We start from the raw sequence: 23011 nt of genomic DNA, 5'->3' as shown, positions 1-23011 counted from the left end.
AGAGAAACAAAGAGAGAGGAGCAGAAATCGAGGGAGAGAGAATCCTAAGCAGGCTCCGTCTGTCAGTGCAGAGCTGGACGCAAAGCTTGAATTCATGAACTGTGAGATCACGACATGATCTTAAATCAAGAATCGGAGGCTTAAATGACTCAGCCACCCAGCACCTCAAGTATTAATTATTCTTTAAATGTCTGGTGTAAGTCCCCTGAGAAGCCATCTGGCCCTGGACTTTTGTTTGTTAGGAGATTTTTGATTATATATTCGATTTCTTTTCTAGTTATGGAAGAGAGAGACACACTTTTAGATAAAAGCAAATGAGCCACAGAAAATCATGTTGTAAAGATACATCTTTAACACAAACCAAAAACAAACAAAAACAAAAACAAAACAAAACCAAAAATTAGTGTATGCATTAATAACAGCAAGTAACATTTGCTGACTTAAGCTCATGAATGTACTGGAGGAAATTGCTAGAATCAAACGTATTTGAATTTCCAGTGTTTTCATTTTTATTCCAAGGTGCCAACTACATATTACCACATTTGATCAAGTTGTAGTGCATTCAAATTGTAATATATAGTTTGTTACTGAAGCTTTTTAAGAAAGCACACAAATACTATTTCAAATACTTCAACATTATTAGATTAGCATTAGATTTTTAGTTTTACCTCTAAAAGAAAACAGATGTTTATTAAATTGTACCTAAAACTTAAGACTTCAAACGTTGTGATTGTTGTCTTAGTTATTATAAAACTATTTTCAAAGGTTGTCACTGGGGATAAGTATTCTACATAATGACACCTACTAACTCACTACTTTTTTTTTAAATACAAAAGTGTAGCCTATGCTGAAAATCTTATGAAAATTCCCTGAAACTAAAGCACAAAATAATAAATTAGGCCCTAAAAATACTATATCCTGATTATGACTTCTGATATTTTGTTTAAGTATGAAAGAAGCTGAAATATGCACAACCTTGTCATCAGCATTATTCTTTGCAGAAGAAATAAGTCCTTTCTAGTTGGAAAAGTGTATAAATAAGCACGGTAGCTACGAATCATGGATTCTGTTATGAAAACCAATTCTAGAAAGCTTGGAAATGCACTCTTTATTTGGAGAAATACAAATCAAGTGCATAGGTTAAAGAAATTAACAATGTTTGTTGTTTGTATGGGTTTCTTTTTCATGTGAAAATTTAAAGAAAAGAGAATTCCTTATGGTCTCTTTTTATGTAGCATCTTTTATTTGTTGTGATCATGTATACTATAGTTTTCCCCTTTTATGCATCATGTCCCAGGTTATGAAAGAATATTGACTGGGTAGCATCGGAATTAAAAAAGCATTATGTTTATGAATTAGATGATATTTTTAGGCCAAACTATATCTGTGGAAAAATTTCTCATTCCCAGATGAGTAATGGGAAGGAAATGTGAGGCTGCAAAAGAAATTAAAGGGGGCTGTATATTGTAATCCCATAGGTTCTTCATTTTTAAACATGCCAAAGTTCAATCCTGAGCTTGCTGAATCTGAAAAGAAAGTTAGAACAAGTGGCATGAGGAAAAAAATTATTGAAGCTGATTTTATAAAGGATATGAAAGGGGAACATGATTAATATTATATATCTATAAATGTAGCTTTTATATTGCTGCTTGTGTTTCTGTGCTGTTTCCAGATTACCTTTTCTTTGATATGTTCCTTCTTTTTAACAGGGGAAAGTTTTAACTAGTAACACATAAACATGAGAAGTCTATGATTCCTTTAGACCAAGGATACACAAGCCAAATTATCAGCATTTTGCCCTCAGTCTGAAGTCTTCATTTCTTTCTGCTTTCACTGTGATAATTTGCGTTTACTGCGATTATTGATTTGAAAAATTCAAGGGCCATGTAAACAAAGAGCTTTGAGGAAGATTTTCACATTTTGTTGAGTTACTCTTTCTTGAAATTACTTATTTGATCAAATCTAATACATGGCTGATAAACATTTTTTTAAATCAAATTGATGAGGCTATATTAGTAGTATACTTTTTATCATAAATAATAAAATTGCCAATTATTTTTTGATGAATGTATTTTTGCCAATATTTTATGTAATTTTCTTCATCAATTAGTTCTATAAGCTGTAAAAATATTAGGTAAATATTTGAATAAAATTATTTAAAAACATCATAAAATATGTCTCAATTACACCTAGTTTGACAGTGTTGGTGTGTATGCATATATGTATATGTTTGTGTGTATGTATTTTAAAGGGAAATGGAAGGAAAGAGGAGAAACTCACAGAATCATATACTGCTGAATGATATCTTGAATGCATATTTTAACTCACTAAACATTGTACATAGTAGAAATACTCAAATAGATTCAGTAACCGATTTAATATCACAAAGGCAGTTCACAAAATGCTTATACTCCATTTGCTGATAACTAATGGTTTGTAGAAATTACTGAAATTTGCCAAATCAAATACTGGAAAAAGCCCTCACTGAAAGTACTGTCTTAAAGAAAAGAAGGCAGTTTAGCTAATGTCCCACTTCCTGATATAAAATGTTGGACTACAGAAGCCATTTACTAAGCACACCAGGATGCCAGAGAAGGGAAGGGAAAGGACATGGCTGTGTTGTGTTTTTCACATTAGTTTATCTTTGTAATAAAGAGCTCTTACCATTTAGACTCTGAATTAATATAAAATACTTTTATTTAACATAACTAAATCCACAAGATACCCTAAGGAATCATAACAAGCCACATTCCCATGTGTCAGGGAATCACACGTTGCTGAAGAATAAGAGTAGTTCTCATAAATTGGCTCTGCCCAAGGCTCTTCCCTTGACCACCTTTCTTTGCTGGGGGTTTCTGTTGTTTTAATTCAATAACAGTGAAATTATCAATTTTGTCACATTAAATGATTACAAAATGCTTAATGTCTTGGTAAGAAAGTGTTTTGGTAAATTAGAAAACTCTAAAATAAAAAAAAAATCATGTGAGACACTTGCTAGTAATGTTTTATGCATCTGTTTGAGTCTGAACTGAATGGAGAGTTTTTCTTCTCCTATTACTTCATTTTTTGGTCGTTTATTTTTATTATTATTAATTTACATACATTACAATTTGCTCTTTATGGTATACAGTTCTATAGGCTTGACAAATGCATAGAATTGTGATCCATCACCATAAGCATGGCATAGAACAGATCCATCAAAATTAAAATTTCCCCTGAGCATCCCATTTTAATCAACCACTGTCTGTACTCCCTAACATTGGCAAGCAACAATGATCTGGTTTTAGTCCCACAATATTGCCATTTCTAGAATGCCGAACAAACAGAATCATACAGTATTCAGTCTTTTGGTTTTGGTTCCTTGCACTTAGCAACATGTATGTTGTTGTATGCATCAATAGCCAATTCCTTTTTATTGCTAAGAAAGAGCTGTTCCAATATATACAGGTATCAGAGTTTATCCATTCAGTGGTTAAAGGACATCTGTGTTGTTTCCAGATTTTATTATGTATAAAGCTGTTATAAGCATTTAAGTACAGGTTTTTGTGTGAACATAAGTTTTGTTTTGTTTTGTTTTTTCCAATTAAATACCTGAAGTGAGATAACTGGGTCATGTTGTGTGTGTTTAATTTTTACAAAACCATTTTCCAAAGTCACCATACAAGTTTGCATTCCCACCAGCAGAGTAGAAAAGTTCCACTTACTCCATGTCCTTATAAGTACTTGGTATGGTCAGTTTTCTTTTGGTCTTAGTCATTTTAACAGGTATGCATTGGTATCTCATTGTGGTTATTTGTATTATTTTCATTTCCCATAAAAGATATAATGTTCAGCATTGTTGTTAAGTTGGGATAGACACTCTTCCCACTTTCTATATTCTGAATACATGCCAGAAGTCTCCAACTATTGCTTTTGACTTCTTTCTTACTGAAAAAACATTGTATTAAATTCTAAGGGGATATCAGTGTTTAAAATATCACCAGATCATTAAATTAATATTGATAAAATTTAAACAGATAATATAGTTAATAGGCAACATGATATATTTTGTCATAGTTTCTTATGTGAATATACTTTTGGGATATTCAGCCTTAAGTTACAGTGCTTAAAAGAATTAATTTCCCAGCTATGGCAAGACAGATGTGGGAATCTGACTTTGAAAAGGATGTAGAAAGTTACAAGACAGAACACTGTTCTCGCCCAAACAATGAGAACAAGCCAAAAACTACAAAATCAGAGTTTTGGCTGTTGTTTTTAAAACACCGATTAAGGGGCGCCTGGGTGGCGCAGTCGGTTAAGCGTCCGACTTCAGCCAGGTCACGATCTCGCGGTCCGTGAGTTCGAGCCCCGCGTCAGGCTCTGGGCTGACAGCTCGGAGCCTGGAGCCTCTTTCCGACTCTGTGTCTCCTTCTCTCTCTGCCCCTCCCCCGTTCATGCTCTGTCTCTCTCTGTCCCAAAAATAAATAAAAAAACGTTGAAAAAAAAAATTTAAAAAAAAAAAATAAAACACCGATTAAAAAAAAAAAAAGCAGAAAACAAAGATATACAAGTGAACTAAATTCCAGAAAATTCCTTCCCAGGGGAAAAGAGACTTATGGTGTAATGATCAGAAAGGAAACAGTCAGATGTCTTTAGAGATGACATGACTGTGTACATGAAATATTATTTCAGATCTACAAAGAATTATTAAGGCTAATAGATTTTTGTGGCCAGGTAGCAGGAAACAATGTTAGTATACAAAATCATAAGTATTATTGCACTCTAGAAACAAACAATTGGAATGTGGAATAAATATACCACTTGTAATAGTTTTTGATACATAATGCAACATAACATAAAAAATACTGTGAATAATGTAACAAAATACATTCAAGATTTTTTCATTAATATCAGAACATATGCTCAGATATTGGAGAAGACATAAATAATGATATAACTATATACATGGGTTGAAAACCTCAATAATATTAAGATATCTATTCTTTCCAGTTATTTCAATGCAATCTCAGCAAATATACTAGTAGACTTTTTGAAAAAAAATTAAGTTGATATTAACATTTAGATGGAACTGCAATAATTTAGCATATTCTAAATAATCTTTAAAAAAGATGAAGACACAAATAGCAAAATATCTGGTGCTTATAGAATATTTTGAAAATGTCTATACTGCCCATAGTAATCTAGAGATTCAGTATAAGCCTTATCAAAATTCCAATAGCAGGTTTCACAGAAGTAGAAAAACAACCCTAAATTTTGTAAAGAATAGCAAAAAAACCCAAAAAACCCAAAGCCATCCTGATAAAGAAAAGCAAAGACAGAGGCATCACACTTTCTGGTTTAAATAAAAAAAGTTCCACAAAGCTGCAATATCAAAACAGTAATGTATAGATTTTGGAGGAAGATGGGGGCGTAGGAGGATGCTGGGCTCACCACGTCCTGCTGACCACTTAGATTCCACCCACATCTGCCTAAATAACCCAGAAAACCACCAAAAGAGCAGAACAACTCTCCGGAGCAAAGCATAGGTGAGAGGCCCAAAGAAGAGGGTAGGAAGGGTGGAGAGGTGGTGCATGCTACACAACTGGCGGAGGGAGCTGGGGCAGTGTAGGGGCAGCCCGCATGGCAAGGTAGAGCCCCCGGGTCTGACTTGCAAAAGCATAGGGGCCAGAAGGAATGTGTTCTGACAGCCAGCAGGACTTAACATCTGGAATATTATAAGTCAACAGCTCTGCTCCGAGAGCAAGAAGGCTCAAGGACAATGGGAGGGAGAGTTGTTGAGTCCAGGAGTACAGAGCTCAGCTTGGCAGGTAACAAAGGCTCTGGGAACTGCCATCTCCCTCGCCCATCCCACAGCTGAAACCCCAAAGGGAACCAGTTCCCATCTCAGAACTTGCTTGCACTGTGCAAACACCCAACACCGTGCTTCTGTGGATCCATCCCTCCGACGGGTCAGCCTCCCTCCCAGTGCCAGAGGGCCCCTCCTGAAGTGGACCACCAAAAGCAAAGCAAGCTGAGTCTGCCCCTCCCACCCCTGTGCACCTTGCAGATCCACTCTGGCTGATACGCCAGATCCCATCGAAGCAGCACCACAAGCCTGGCAGTGTGCAAGTAGCCCAGAGAGGGGCCACACCACTCCACAGTGAGTCCTGTCCCTCGGAGAGGGGAAGATAAGGTACACAACAGTCTGACTGTGACCCCAGTGGTGGGCTGGGGGCAGACATCAGGTCTGACTGCGGCCCCACCCACCAACACAAGTTACTCCAGACAGCACAGAAGAAGAGTCCTGCAGTGTGCACCACTCCAGGGACTACCCAAAATGACGAAATGGAAGAATTATCCTCAAAAGAAACTCTAGGAAGTAGAGACAGCAAATGAACTCATCAAAAACGATTTAAGCAATGTAACAGAAAATGAATTTAAAACAATAGTCATAAAATTAATCACTGGGCTTGAAAAAAGTATAGAGGACAGCAAAGAATCTATTACTACAGAGATGAAGGGACTAAGAAACAGCCAGGAGGAGCTACAAAATGCTATAAATGAGATGCAAAATAAAATGGAGGCAACCACAGCTTGGATTGAAGAGGCAGAGGAGAGAATAGGTGAATTAGAAGTTAAAATTATGGAAAAAGAGGAAGCTGAGAAAAAGAGAGATAAAAAAAATCCAGGAGTGTGAGGGGAGAATTAGAGAACTAAGTGACACAATTAAACATAATAATATACACATAATTGGGATTCCAGTGGAGGAAGAGAGAGAGAAAGGTGCTAAAGGTGTACTTGAAGAAATCGCAGCTGAGAACTTCCCTGATCTGGGGAAGGAAAAAAGACATTGAAATCCAACAGGCACAGAGAAGTCCCCTCAGACGTAACTTGAATCAATCTTCTGCATGACATATCATAGTTAAACTAGCAAAATACAAGGATAAAGAGAAAATTCTGAAAGCAGCTAGGGAGAAACGTGCTCTAACATATAAAGGGAGACTGATAAGACTAGCGACAAACTTATCTACTGAAACTTGGCAGGCAGAAAGGAATGGCAGGAAATCATCAATGTGATGAACAGAAAAAATATGCAGCCGAGAATCCTTTATCCAGCAAGTCTGTCATTTAGAATAGAAGGAGAGATAAAGGTCTTCCCAAACAAACAAAAACTGAAGGAATTCATCACCACTAAACCAGCCCTACAGGAGATCTTAAGGGGGATTCTGTGAGACAAGGTACCAGAGACATTACTACAAGCATGAAACCTACAGACATCACAATGACTCTAAACCCATATCTTTCTATAATAACACTAAATGTAAATGGACTAAGGGCTCCAACCAAAAGATATAGGGTATCAGAATGGATAAAATAACAAGACCCATCTATTTGCTGTCTACAAGAGACTCACTTTAGACCTGAGGACACCTTCAGATTGAAAGTGAGGGGATGGAGAACTATCTACCATGTTACTGGAAGTCAAAAGAAAGCTACAGTAGGCATACTTATATCAGACAAACTAGACTTTAAATTAAAGGCTGAACACAAGAGATGAAGATAGGCATTATATAATAGTTACAGGGTCTATCCATCAAGAAGAACTAACAATTATAAATGTCTATGCGCCGAATACCGGAACCCCCAAATATATAAAACAATTACAAATATAAGCAACTTTATTGACAAGAATGTGGTAATTGCAGGGGACATTAATACCCCACTTACAACAATGGGTAGATCATCTAGACACATGGTCAATAAAGAAACAAGGACCCTGAATGATACATTGGATCAGATGGACTTGACAGATATATTTAGAACTCTGCATCCCAAAGCAACAGAATATACTTTCTTCTCGAGTGCACATGGAACATTCTCCAAGATAGATCACATACTGGGTCACAAAACAGCCCTTCATAAGTATACAAGAATTGAGATCATACCATGCATACTTTCAGACCACAATGCTATGAAGCTTGAAATCAACCACAGGAAAAAGTCTGGAAAACCTCCAAAAGCATGAAGGTTAAAGACACCCTACTAAAGAATGAATGGGTCAACCAGGCAATTAGAGAAGAAATTAAAAAATACATGGAAACAAACGAAAATGAAAATACAACAATCCAAACACTTTGGGACGAAGCGAAGGCAGTCCTGAGAGGAAAATACATTGCAATCCAGGCCTATCTCAAGAAACAAGAAAAATATCAAATACAAAATCTAACAGCACACCTAAAGGAAACAGAAGCAGAGAAACACAGACACCCCAAACCCAGCAGAAGAAGAGAAATAATAAAGATCAGAGCAGAAATAAACAATATAGAATCTAAAAAAACTGTAGAGCAGATCAACGAAACCAAGAGTTGTTTTTTTTTGAAAAAATAAACAAAATTGATAAACCTCTAGCCAGGCTTCTCAAAAAGAAAAGGGAGATGACCCAATAGATAAAATCATGAATGAAAACGGAATTATTACAACCAATCCCTCAGAGATACAAGCAATTACCAGGGAATACTATGAAAAATTATATGTCAACAAACTGGACAACCTGGAAGAAATGGACAAATTCCTAAACACCCACACTCTTCCAAAACTCAATCAGGAGGAAATAGAAAGCTTGAACAAACCCATTACCAGTGAAGAAATTGAATCAGACATCAAAAATCTCCCAACAAATAAGAGTCCAGGACCAGATGGCTTCCCAGGGGAGTTCTACCAGACGTTTAAAGCAGAGATAATACCTATCCTTCTCAAGCTATTCCAAAAAAACAGAAATGGAAGAAAAACTTGAGACTCATTCTATGAGGCCAGTGTTACTTTGATTCCTAAACCAGACAGAGACCCAGTAAAAAAAGAGAACTACAGGTCAATATCCCTGATGAATATGGATGCAAAAATTCTCATTAAGATACTAGCAAATCGAATTCCACAGCTTATAAAAAGAATAATTTACCATCATCAAGTGGGATTCATTCCTGGGATGCAGGGCTGGCTCAACATTTGCAACTCAATCAGTGTGATACATCACATTAATAAATGAAACGATAAGAACCATATGATCCTGTCAATCGATGCAGAAAAAAAATTTGACAAAATTCAGCATCTTTTTTTAATAAAAACCCTTCAGAAACTCGGGATAGAAGGAACATACTTAAACATCATAAAAGCCATTTATGAAAAGCCCACAGCTAATATCATCCTCAATGGGGAAAAACTGAGGGCTTTCCCCCTGAGATCAGGAACACGACAGGGATGTCCACTCTCACCGCTGTTGTTTAACATAGTGTTGGAAGTTCTAGCATCAGCAATCAGACAACAAAAGGAAATCAAAGGCATCAAAATTGGCAAATATGAAGTCAAGCTTTCACTTTTTGCAGATGACATGATATTATACATGGAAAATCCGACAGACTCCACCAGAAGTCTGCTAGAACTGATACATGAATTTAGCAAAGTCGCAGGATACAAAATCAATATACAGAAATCAGTTGCATTCTTATACACTAATAATGAAGTAACAGAAAGACAAATAAAGAAACTGATCCCATTCACAATTGCACCAAGAAGCATAAAATACCTAGGAATAAATCTAACCAAAGATGTAAAAGATCTGTATGCTGAAAACTATAGAAAACTTATGAAGGAAATTGAAGAAGATATAAAGAAATGGAAAAAGATTCCGTGCTCATGGGTTGGAAGAATAAATATTGTAAAAATGTAAACACTACCCGAAGCTATCTACACATTCCATGCAATCCCAATCAAAATTGCAACAGCATTCTTCTCAAAGCTAGAACAAGCAATCCTAAAATTCATATGGAACCACAAAAGGCCCCGAATAGCCAAAGTAATTTTGAAGAATAAGACCAAAGCAGGAGGCATCACAATCCCAGACTTTAGCCTCTACTACAAAGCTGTAATCATCAAGACAGCATGGTATTGGAACAAAAACAGACACATAGACCAATGGAATAGAATAGAAACCCCAGAACTAGACCCACAAATGTATGGCCAACTAATCTTTGACAAAACAGGAAAGAACATCCAATGGAAAAAAGACAGTCTCTTTAACAAATGGTGCTGAGACAACTGGACAACAACATGCAGAAGATTGAAACTAGACCACTTTCTCACACCATTCACAAAAATAAACTCAAAATGGATAAAGGACCTGAATGTGAGACAAGAAACCATCAAAACCCTAGAGGAGAAAGCAGTAAAAGATCTCTCTGACCTCAGCCTTAGCAATTTCTTACTTGACACATCCCCAAAGGCAAGGGAATTAAAAGCAAAAATGAACTATTGGGACGTCATCAAGATAAAAGGCTTCTGCACAGCAAAGGAAACAACCAACAAAACTAAAAGGCAACCAACGGAATGGGAAAAGATATTTGCAAATGACATATCGGACAAAGGGCTAGTATCCAAAATCTATAAAGAGCTCACCAAACCCCACACCCGAAAAACAAATAATCCAGCGAAGAAATGGGCAGAAAACATGCATAGACACTTCTCTAAAGAAGACATCCGGATGGCCAACAGGCACATGAAAAGATGCTCAACGTCGCTCCTCATCAGGGAAATACAAATCAAAACCACACTCAGATATCACCTCACACCAGTTAGAGGGGCCAAAATGAACAAACCAGGAGACTATAGATGCTGGCGAGGATGTGGAGAAACGGGAACCCTCTTGCACTGTTGGTGGGAATGCAAACTGGTGCAGCCGCTCTGGAAAACAGTGTGGAGGTTCCTCAAAAAATTTAAAATCGACCTACCCTATGACCCAGCAATAGCACTGCTAGGAATTTACCCAAGGGATACAGGAGTACTGATGCATAGGGGCACTTGTACCCCAATGTTTATAGCAGCACTCTCAACAATAGTCAAATTATGGAAAGAGCCTAAATGTCCATCAACTGATGAATGAATAAAGAAATTGTGGTTTATATACACAATGGAGTACTATGTGTCAATGAGAAAGAATGAAATATGGCCCTTTGTAGCAACGTGGATGGAACTGGAGAGTGTAATGCTAAGTGAAATAAGCCATACAGAGAAAGACAGATACCGTATGTGTTCACTCTTATGTGGATCCTGAGAAACTTAACAGGAACCCATGGGGGAAGGGAAGGAAAAAAAACCAAAGAGGTTAGAGTGGGAGAGAGCCAAAACATAAGAGAGTCTTAAAAACTGAGAACAAACTGAGGGCTGATGGCGGGAGGAGGGAGGGGAGGGTGGGTATGGGTACTGAGGAGGGCACCTTTTGGGATGAGCACTGGGTGTTGTATGGAAACCAATTTGGCAATTAATTTCGTATTAAAAAAAAAAAAGAGAAAAAAACCAGTAATATGTAGGAGTAAGTATAGACACACAGAGCATTAGAACAGAATTAAAAGCTGAAAACAACCCCGAACAAATACAGCCAACTAATATTTGACATGAGAGCCAAGAATTACTCTGATCACATGCAAAAGAATGAAATTAGATCCCTATATTACATCTATCACACAAATTAACTCAAAAAGAAGTTTTAACCAGGGGTGCCTGGTGGTTCAGTCAGCTAGGTGTCCTATTCTTGATTTCAGCTAAGGTCATGATCTCATGGCTTGTGACATCAAGCCCCATGTCAGGCTCTGTGCTGACACTATGGAGTCTACTTGGGTTCTCTCCCTCCTTCTCTCTGTGTGCCTACCCCTCTCATGCTCGCTCTATTTCTCTCTCTCTCTTAAAGTAAATAAATAAAAATAATTTTAAAAAATGACATCTTAAACATAAGACCTAAAAGTATAACTCCTAGAAAAAAACATGTCAAAAATCTCCTGACCTTGGTCTTGGCAACAATTTTTTGCATAGGACACTGAAAAAACAAATACATAAGGCAAAAATAAATAAGTGGGACTACATCAAGCTAGAAAGCTCTGCATAGGAAAGAAACAATCAACAAAATAAAATGGCAACCTACACAACGGGAGAAAATATTTGCAAATCATATATCTGATAAATGGTTAATAACCCAAATATGTGGGAAGAATATAACTTAATAGCAAGGAGAAAAATCCAATTAAATAAATGGTCAGAAGAAAAGAATAAACATTTTTTCAAAGAAGACATATAAACTGCCAACAGGAACATGGAAATATGCTCAACATCATTAGTTATCAATTACATGCAAACAAAATCAAAACAATTTATCATCTCACACCTGTTAGAATGGCTAACACAAAAAAGACAAAAGATAACAAGTGTTGGTGAGGACCTGGAGAAGAAAACCCTGTGTACTGTTGTTGGCTATATGAATTGCTGTATTTACTATAGAAAATAGAATGAAGGCTCTTAAAAAAAATAAAAAAAGAATTTCCATATGATCCAGCAATCCCACTTCTGAGTATCCACTCAAAGGAAATTAAAACAGGATATCAAAGAGATGTATGTACTCCCTTGCTTATTGCAGTATTCACAATAGCCAAAATAGGAAAACCTCCTATGTGTTCATCAGTGGATGAATGGATAAAGACAATGCAGTATATATATACAATGGAATACTATTCAGCCATAAGAAAGAAGAAAATGTTGCCATTTGTAACAAACGGATGGACTTTAAGGGCATGATGCTAAATCAGAGAAGTCAAATAGTGCATAATATCAATTATATGAATGTAGAGTCTAAAAAAGCCAACTTCATAGAAACAGAGACTAGAATGGTGGTTACTTGGCGGGGGGATTGGGGAAATGTGGTCAAAGAGTACAAATGCCCCCTTATGAGCTGAAGAAGTGTTGTGGATATAATGCACAGCACCATGGTTATAATTTACATAACAGTGTTATAGGCTCAGAGGAGCTAAGATGGCAAAAGAGCATGGAAGTTTTTTGTGGGTGTCGTGTCCATGAAACACAGCGAAACCAACACTAAACCATCCTGCACACCTAGAAAACTGGAGGATTAAAACTACAATCTGCACAACCTGAATCACAGAATTCAGCAGGCATGCAACACAGAGAGGTGAACTTGGGGAGTGAGAAGATGCAGCGGGCAGGGAGCTGCTTTTGTGGGTGGAGACAGGATGGAGACGGGGGGAGGGAGAATACGGGAAAAGCACCCCTCCCCAAAAGCAGCTGGAGAGAAAGTGGAAAATTGGAAATAGCCAAAGGGACTAAACTAAAAAGGGAGAAAGGAGAAAGGAGAGGGGGTTTAAATTCCATTAAGATTGTATACCACCCACTCACTACACTACTGGGTAGCAGTTATTTACCGTCCTCCCAATCATAACACTCATCAGTTCCTTGATTTGATGCTTGTGTCAATCATTTTGATCATTCTTTGCATAAATCCTTTCCCTTCTTTCAGTACCTAGCCTCAACTACAATTCTAGTCACATCCAACTCTCTTCACATACAATTGGAATATTGAATCAAGGTGTGAATCCACCATATCAGAAGAAAGAAATATATTTTCAGTAGACACTTAAAGTGTTGTGTCAAAGGGTTGGGAGGAGCCAAGATGGCGGAACAGCATGGAAGGTTTTTGTGTGTCTTGCACCCATGAAATACAGCCAGACCAACACTAAACCATCCTACACACCTAGAAAACTGATTGGAGGATTAACACAACAATCTGCACAACCTGAACCACACAATTCAGCAGGTACTCAGCACAGAGAAGTAAACTTGGGGAGCGAGAAGGCACAGGAAGGGAGGTGCTTTAGCAAGTGGAGAGAAGACGGAGACTAGGGGGATGGGGAGAATATGGGAAAAGCACCCCTCCCCAAAAGCAGCTGGAGAGAAAGTGGAAAATTGGAAACAGTCTCAGGGACTAAACTAAAAACGGAGAAAGGAGAAAGGAGAGGGTTTAAATTCCATTAAGACTGTAAACAAGGGGGGTACAAAGTCTGCAACTCTGCAGTTCCATACCTGGCAGTGCTCTGGTGGAAAGGGTGAATCTCCAGGAACAGAGTGGGGGCCAGGAGGTTCTCGGGCCACATGGGGAAAAGTGGTTCCACTGCTGGAAGGACATTTGGTAGAGACCGTTGAAGCCACCTAGTCCCAGACACCCACGAAAACAGCCACATTCGTTGGTGCTGGAACAAGGTCCTTAACAGTGAAGCCTGGTGCCAGATGTGTGTTGTGATTTTCCATAATCCCTGAAATGCTGCTGCTATACTATCTCGCGAACTTTTTCTGGGGCGGGCTGGCACCTGGCTGCAGTCTCAGGGCACTGGCAGCAGCAGGATCCAGCAAGTGCTCCTGGGTGCAGTTGGCATCCGGCCATTGCTCAGTGAGACCCTCCCGCAGAGGAGCAGAACAGGTCAAAGCAGCAGTCCTTCATAAGTAAGGGGCCGGGGAAAACAGCTGTGTCTGAGACAAAACTTGGGAGAGAGGTACTGCCTGGGGCTTGGTCACAGACAATGAAGAAGCAGGCTGTAGATGAAAGCTGAAGACCGAGGATGGGTGTGCGATTGCTGATCGGGGAGAACAAAGTTCAGATTCTAGAGACTGGGTAGCTGGGTGGTGACATTTTCACTGCTCCCACGCATGCGCATATGCACCTAAGAGTGCCACAACATTCTGCCTGGGTAGGCTAGCTGCACCATCTAGTGGAGAACAGAGCCATTACACTGAGTCCGGCCTAACTGGGCCAACCTCGCTTTTCAAGAATACAAGTCTCACGCCTGCTTAGTTTATGGACTATAAAGCACTTCATAGTCTGTCAGGGGAAAACAAAGTAATTTCATTCCTATTTCAATCTGTTAGCAGGTCCATCTATTCAATTTTCTTTCTTTTTTCTTTTTTCTTTTATTCTCTTTTTCACTTCTTTTCTTTTCTTGAAAACAGAAAGGGAAAAACTTCATTCTTATTTTTAATTTTTATTAAAAATTTTTTTAATTTTTTCTACTATATTCTTTACTTTTGTGTAATTTTTTTCAAATTCTATTTTACTCCCATGATTTCATTTTTGTCTACTTCAGTGTATTCATTGTTTAAAATTCTCAAACAATTTCCTTTTTTTCCCCCTTTTTTCTCTAATCTATCAAACCACTTTCAACACCCAGACCAAAACACACCTAGAATCTAGCATCATTTATTCAATTTGTGTGTGTGTGTGTGTGTGTGTGTGTATCTGCTTCATTTTTTAGTTTTAATATTTTTTAATTTTAATTTTTCTACCTCATTAATTCCTTTTCTCCCTTCAAAATGACAAAACGAGGAATTCACCCTAAAAGAAAGAGCACAAAGAAATGACAGTCAGGGATTTAACCAACATAGATACAAGGAAAATGTCTGAACCAGAATTTAGAATCATGATAATAAGAATACTAGCTGGAGTCGAAAACAGATTAGAATCGCTTTCTGCAGAGATAAAAGAAGTAAAAACTAGTCAGGATGAAATAAAAAATGCTATAACTAAGCTGGAATCACGGAAGAATGCTGTGGTGGCAAGGTTGGATGAGGCAGAATAGAGAGTCAGAAACAGAGAAAAAGGGGGAGATGAAGGAAATGGAACACAATTTAAGAATCAGAGAAATCAGTGACTCTCTAAAAAAGAACATCAGAATCATAGAGGTCCCAGACAAGGAAGAGAAAGAAATAGGGGTAGAGGGGTTGTGAGTAAATCATAGCAGAAAACTTCCCTAACCTGGGGAAAGACACAGACTTCAAAAATCCAGGAAGCACAGAGGACCCCCATTAGATTCAACAAAAACCGACCATCAACAAGGCATATCATAGTCAAATTCACAAAATACTCAGGCAAGGAGAGAATCATGAAAGCAGCAAGGGAAAAAAAGTCCCTAACCTATGAGGGAAGACAGATCAGGTTTGCTGCAGACCTGTCCACAGAAACATGGCATGCCAGAAAGGAGTGGCGGGACATATTCAGTGTGCTGAATCAGAAAAATATGCAGCCAAGAATTCTTTGTCCAGCAAGGCTGTCATTCAGAATAGAAGGAGAGAGAAAAAGTTTCCCAGACAAACAAAAATTAAAGGAGTTTGTGACCACTAAACCGGCCCTACAACAAATTTTAAGGGGGACTCTCTGAGGGGAGAAAACATGAAAATGAAAGATGAAAGAGAAAGAAAGAAAGAAAGAAAGAAAGAAAGAAAGAAAGACAGACAAAAAGCAACAAAGATTGGAAAGGACCAGAGAACACCACCAGAAAATCCAAGACTACAAGCAACATAATGACAATAAATTCATATCAAACTCACTCTAAACGTCAAAGGACTCAATGCTCCAATCAAAAGACATAGGGTAACAGAATGAATAAGAAAACAATATCCATCTATATGCCATTTACAAGAGACCCACTTTACAACTAAAGACACCATCAGATTGAAAATAAGGGGATGGAGAACCATCTATCATGCAAATGGTCAACAAAAGAAAGCTGGAGTAGCCATACTTATATCAGACAATCTAGACTCTAAAATAAAGACTGTACCAAGAGATGCAGAAGGGCATTGTTATCAGAATCAAGGGTTCTATCCACCAAGAGGACCTAACAATTTTAAACATTTATGTTCCAAATGTGGGAGAACCCATGTATATAAATCAATTAATCACAAACATAAAGAAACTCATCAATAGTAATACCATAACAGTAGGATACTTCAACACCCCACTCACAGCAATGGACAGATCACCTAATCAAAAAATCAACACGGAAACAATGGCTTTGAATGACACACTGGACCAGATGGACTTAATAGATATATTCTGAACACTTCATCCTAAACAGCAGAAGATACATTCTTCTCCAGTGCACATGGAACATTCTCCAGAATAGACCATATACTGGGAACAAATCAGTCCTAAGTAAGTACAAAAAGACCAAGATCATACTGTGCACATTTTCAGAACACAATGCTATGAAACTCAAAATCAACCACAAGAAAAAATTTGGAAAGGTAACAAATACTTGGAGACTGAAGAACATCCTACTAAAAAATGAATGGGCTAACCAAGAAGTTAAAAGAGGAAATTAAAAATATATGGAAGTCAATGAAAATTATAACACCACAACCCAAAACCTCTGGGATTCAGCAAAGGTGGTCATAAGAGGAAAGTATATAGCAATCCGGGCTTTTCTAAAGAAGGAAGAAAGATCCCAGATATACAACCTAACCTTATGCCTTAAGGAGCTGGAAAAAGAACAGTAAATAAAACCCAAACCAGCAGAAGACAACAAATAATAAAGATGAGAGCAGAAATTAATGCCATCAAAACCAAAAAAACAAAAAAAAAAAACAAAAAACAAAAAACAAAAAACAAAAAAACAAAAACAGTTGAACAGATCAATGAAACCAGAAGCTGGTTCTTTGAAAGAATTAAGAAAATTGATAAACCACTAGCAAGTTTGATCAAAAAGAAAAAGGAAAGGACTCAAATAAATAAAATCAAGAATTAAAGAGATCACAACCAACACACCAGAAATAAAAACAATAATAAGAGAATATTATGAGCAATCATATGCCAATAAAATGGGTAATCTGGAAGAAATGGACAAATTCCTAGAAACATATACACTACCAAAACTGAAACAGGAAGAAATAGAAAATTAGAACAGCCCCATAACCAGTAAGGAAATCGAATTAGTAATCAAAAATCTGCCAAAAAACAAGAGTCCAGGGCAAGATAGCTTTCCAGGGTAATTCTAACAACCATTTAAGGAAGAGTTAACACCTATTCTCTTGAAACTGTTCCAAAAAATAGAAATGGAAGTAAAACTTCCAAACTCTTTCTATGAAGCTAGCATTACCTTGATTCAAAACCAGACAGAGACGCTGCTAAAAAGGAAAACTATAGACCAATTTCCCTGATGAACATGGATGCAAAAGTCCTTAACAAGATATTAGCCAACTGGATCCAACAATACATTAAAAAAATTATTCACCACGACCAAGTGGGATTTATATCTGGGCTGCAGGGCTGGTTCAATATCCACAAAACAATTAATGTGATTCATCACATCAATAAAATAAAGGACAAGAACCATATGATCCTCTCAATAGATGCAGAGAAAACATTTGACAAAATACAGCATCCTTTCTTGATAAAAACCCTCAAGAAAGTAGGGATAGAAGGATCATGACTCAAGATTATAAAAGCCATGTATGAACAACCCAACGCTAATATCATCCTCAATGGCGAGAAACTGAGAGCTTTTCCCCTGAGGTCAGGAACAAGACAGGGATGTCCACTCTCACCACTGTTATTCAACATAGTATTGGAAGTCTTAGCCTCTGCAATGAGACAACACAAAGAAATAAAAGGCATCCAAGTCGGCCAGGAGGAGGTCAAACTTTCACTCTTAGCAGATGACATGATACTCTACTGGAAAACCCAAAAGATTCCTCTAAAAAACTGTTAGAATTGATTTATGAATTCAGCAAAGTTGCAGGATATAAAATCAATGCACAGAAATCGGTTGCATTCCTATACACCAACAATGAAGTGACAGAAGGAGAAATTAAGGAATCAATCCCATTTACAGTTGCACCAAAAACCTTAAAATACCTAGGAATAAATCTAACCAAAGAGGTGAAAAATATATATACTGAAAACTATAGCAAGCTTATGAAAAAAGTTGAAGACACAAAAAAAAAATGGGAAAAGATTCCATGTTCCTGGATAGGAAGAACAAATTTTGTTAAAATGTCAAACTACCCAAATCAATCTACATATTCAATGCAATCCATATGAAAGTAATACCAGCATTCTTCACAGAGCTAGAACAAATAACCCTAAAATTTGTATGGAACCAGAAAAGACCCCGAATAGCAAAAGCAATCTTGAAAAAGAAAACTAAAGCAGGAGGCATCACAATCTCAGACTTCAAGCTATACTACAAAGCTGTAATCATCAAGACAGGATGGTACTGGCACAAGAACAGACACTCAGGTCAATGGAACAGAATAGAGAACCCAGAAATGGACCCACAAACATATGGCCAACTAATCTTTGACAAAGTGGGAAATAATATCCAATGGAATAAAGACAGTCTCTTCAGCAAGTGGTGCTGGGAAAACTGGACAGCAACATGTAGAAGAATGAACCTGGACCACTTTCTTACACCATACACAAAAATAAACACTAGATGGATGAAAGACCTCAATGTAAGACAGGAAGCCATCAAAATCCTCAAGGAGAAAGCAGGCAAAAACCTCTTTGATCTTGGCCACAGCAACCTCTTATTCAACACATCTCCAAAGGCAAGGGAAACAAAAGCAAAAATGAACTACTGGGACCTCATCAAATAAAAAGTTTCTGTACAGCCAAGGAAACAATCAGCAAAACTAAAAGGCAACTGACTGAATGGGAGAAGATATTTGCAAATGACATATCAGATAAAGGGTTAGTATCCAAGATCTATAAAGAACTTATGAAATTCAACACCCAAAAAACAATCCAGTGAAGAAATGGGCAAAAGACATGAATAGACACTTCTCCAAAGAAGACATCCAGATAGCCCACCGACACATGAAAAAATGCTCAACTTCACTCATCATCAGGGAAATACAAATCAAACCACAATGAGATACCACCCGACACCTGTCAGAATGGCTTACATTACCAGCTCAGGCAACAACAGATGTTGGCAAGGATACGGAGAAAGAGGATCTCTTTTGCATTGCTGGTGGGAATGCAAGCTGGTGCAGCCACTCTGGAAAACAGTATGGAGGTTCCTCAAAAAACTAAAAATAGAACTACCCTACGACCCAGCAATTGTACTACTAGGCATTTATCCATGGGATATAGGAGTGCTGTTTCTAAGGGATCCCCATGTTTCAAAATATGCATCCCCATGTTTATAGCAGCACTATCAACAATAGCCAAAGTATGGAAAGAGGCCAAATGTCCATCGATGGGTGAATGGATAAAGATGTGGTATATATATATATATTTATACAATTTAGTATTACTTGGCAACCAAAAAGAATGAAATCTTGCCATTTGCAACTATGTGGGTGGAACTGAAGGGCTTTATGCTAAGTGAAATTAGAGAAAGACAAATATCATATGACTTCACTCATATGAGGACTTTAAGAGACAAAACAGATGAACATAAGGGAAGGGAAACAAAAATAATATAAAAACAGAGAGGGAGACAAAACAGGAGAGACTCATAAACATGTAGAACAAACTGAGGGTTACTAGAGGGGTTGTGGGAGGGAGGATGGGCTAAATGGGTTAGGGGCACTAAGGAATCTACTTCTGAAATCATTGTTGCACTATATGCTAATTTGGATGTAAATTAAAAAAAAATTAAAAATAAAATTAAAAAGAAAGTGTTATAGGCTTATATACTTGAAAATATATATATATATTTTACATAACTTGTATTATATATAACTGTATTATATACTGTATTATAAGTAAACCTAAATGTACTCATCACAAAAAAGAAATGGTGATTATGAGATGTGATGGGTGTGTTAACTAACACTATGATAGTAATCATACTGCAAAATATAAGTGTATCATACCAACATTCTGCTGATAACACATTAACTTACACAATATTGTATGTCAAGTGTATCTCCATGGGGCTTAAAAAAGTAAATTCAGTTACAAATAAATCTAAAAATCAAAAAATACGGGAGTCAATTTACTTAAAATTTACTAGAACCTAATTATGTATATAAGAATCAATCAGAGCATCTAAGAACAGATATATTTGAAAAGTAGAACTGACAACTAGTTAACTAAATTTTAGTAAGGTGCCAACTCAATTTAATGAGAAAAGTAAAGTACTTTATACGATTAGTGCTAGAACAGGCTCTATAAACAACATAAATAAAAGTAACATAGATGCTTTACCTTCATCTATATATAAAAATTTGTGCTAGGGGTGTCTGGGTGGTTCAGTTGGTTGAGCATCTGACTTAGGCTCATGTTATGATCTCACACTTTGTGAGTTTGAACCCCACATTGGGCTCTGTGCTGACAGCTCAGAGCCTGGAGCCTGCTTCAGATTCTGTGTCTCCCTCTTTCTCTGCTCCTCCCGCATTCACACTCTGTCTCTCTCTGTCTCTCTCTCAAAAATAAACATTAAAAAAAATTAAGAAAAAAATTGTGCTATATTACAGTACTAAATGTAAAAATTAGAAAATATTTGTAGAATAAAGAAGATAATATATGTATAGCCTTTGGCTAGGCAAAATATTCTTAGAATATAAAAAAGTACTGACTTAAAAGAGAAAAACTGATGGGCGCCTGGGTGGCTTAGTCGGTTAACAACTTAGGCTCAGGTCATGATCCCACAGTCCTTGAGTTCGAGTTCCGCATTGGGTTCTATGCTGACAGCTTGGAACCTGGAGCCTGCTTTGGATTGTTGTCTCCCTCTCTCTCTGCCCCTCCCTGCCTTACACTCCATGTCTTTCTCTCAGAAATAAACATTAAATTTTTTTCTTCAAAAAAAGAAAATTGATTATATTTCACCAAAACAAAATATTTCTCATTAAGTAACATCAATAGGAAATCGAATGGGCAAGGCACACATTGGAAGATTTTTTTTCAGCAAATATATCAAAAAAAAAAAAGATTTTTATCCATAAGATATAAGAAATTCTTATAACTCCATATTAAGAAGACAAAAAACAAACTCTCAGTTAAAAGTAGGAAGAAGAGTTGAATAGACACCTCACCAAAGAAGTTATATGAGTGGCCATTAAATACATGAAAAAGTGTTTGATTAGTTTAAGATAATACAAATGAAAAACATCAGATCCTATTTTTTGTTTGTTTGCCCATTAGAATGGATAAATCAATAATAGACCTTCTCTAACATTGTGCAGAATATGAAGCTGTACATTGATAACTTGCTGGTGAGAATATGTAATTCTGTAACAGTTTTGGACAAGTGTTTGGCAGTTTCTCATAAAGACATACAAATATATAGCCAACAGTTCTTTGGCATTTACTCATAGGAATGAAAAAAATTATGTCTATAAAACAATTTGGAAAATATAGCAGTCTTCTTTTTATTTATTTGTTTATTTATTTATTTAGTTTATTTATTTATTTTGAAAGAGAGAGAGAGTGCAAGTGGGGGAGGGGCAAAAAGGAAGAGAGAGAGAGAGAGAGAGAGAGAGAAAATCCTAAGCAGACTCCACATTCTCAACATGGAGCCTGATGTGGGGCTCAAAGCCACATACTGTGAGATCATGACCTGAACCAAAACCAGGAATCCAAGGCTTAACTGACAGATCCACCCTGGCACCCCTATAGCAGTCTTCTTTTTGAAAACATTAGATTGGAAACGATATTAATTTTCATCAACAGTAGAATCGGTAAGAAAATTATGTTTAAGTCATAAAATGGAATACTAGTCAGCTATTAAAAATTATGGACTAATGATAGAACATGGATAATTTCAAATATGATATGTTGAATAAACCAAACCAGACATAGAAAAGCCAGACTATATATCAGGGATGTTAATTCTAAGAATAGGCAAACTAATCTATGGTATTAGAAATAGGAAAATGCTTGCCTCTTGTAGAGTAGGCAAGAATTGACTAGAAGAAGGAGTAGGTCTGGGAATATGGAAATGATCTATCTCATATTTTGAGTGGTTGTACATGTGTATATATAATTGTTAAAATTTATCAAACTGATCAGCAAATATGTACATTTAAAAATTTTAAATCAGTAAATATGTGCAACGAAATAAATAAAATTAAAAATTCAGTAAATAAAACAATGAAATAAACATCAGTAAAAAAAAAAAACAAGTAACAGGTCTTATTAATTCATTTTTTTCTTTTTCTTTTTTTTGGAAATGTTTTCTTGTCATTATGATTGTTACCTTTACCTTTCATTGGAGAGTACTCCTGTATATGTAACATAGTTTGTTATCTGCAATGGACCATCTTTATGAAGTCTAATTTTAAGCATCTTTAAGAATGAGTCTGCAATTGTATTTTCAAATTGACTTCCATGCAATTCTTTATACAATTCCCTGTACTAGCAGCTCCACAACCACCAAAAGAAAGTGTAAAAAGCACAATGTTTTTCTGTTTCAGCCAT

Source organism: Panthera leo, chromosome B2 (genome assembly GCF_018350215.1).
Source record: "Panthera leo isolate Ple1 chromosome B2, P.leo_Ple1_pat1.1, whole genome shotgun sequence".
Classification (NCBI taxonomy): domain Eukaryota; kingdom Metazoa; phylum Chordata; class Mammalia; order Carnivora; family Felidae; genus Panthera; species Panthera leo.
The sequence above is the reverse complement of the archived record's forward strand: the minus strand, read 5'-3'. Positions refer to the sequence as shown.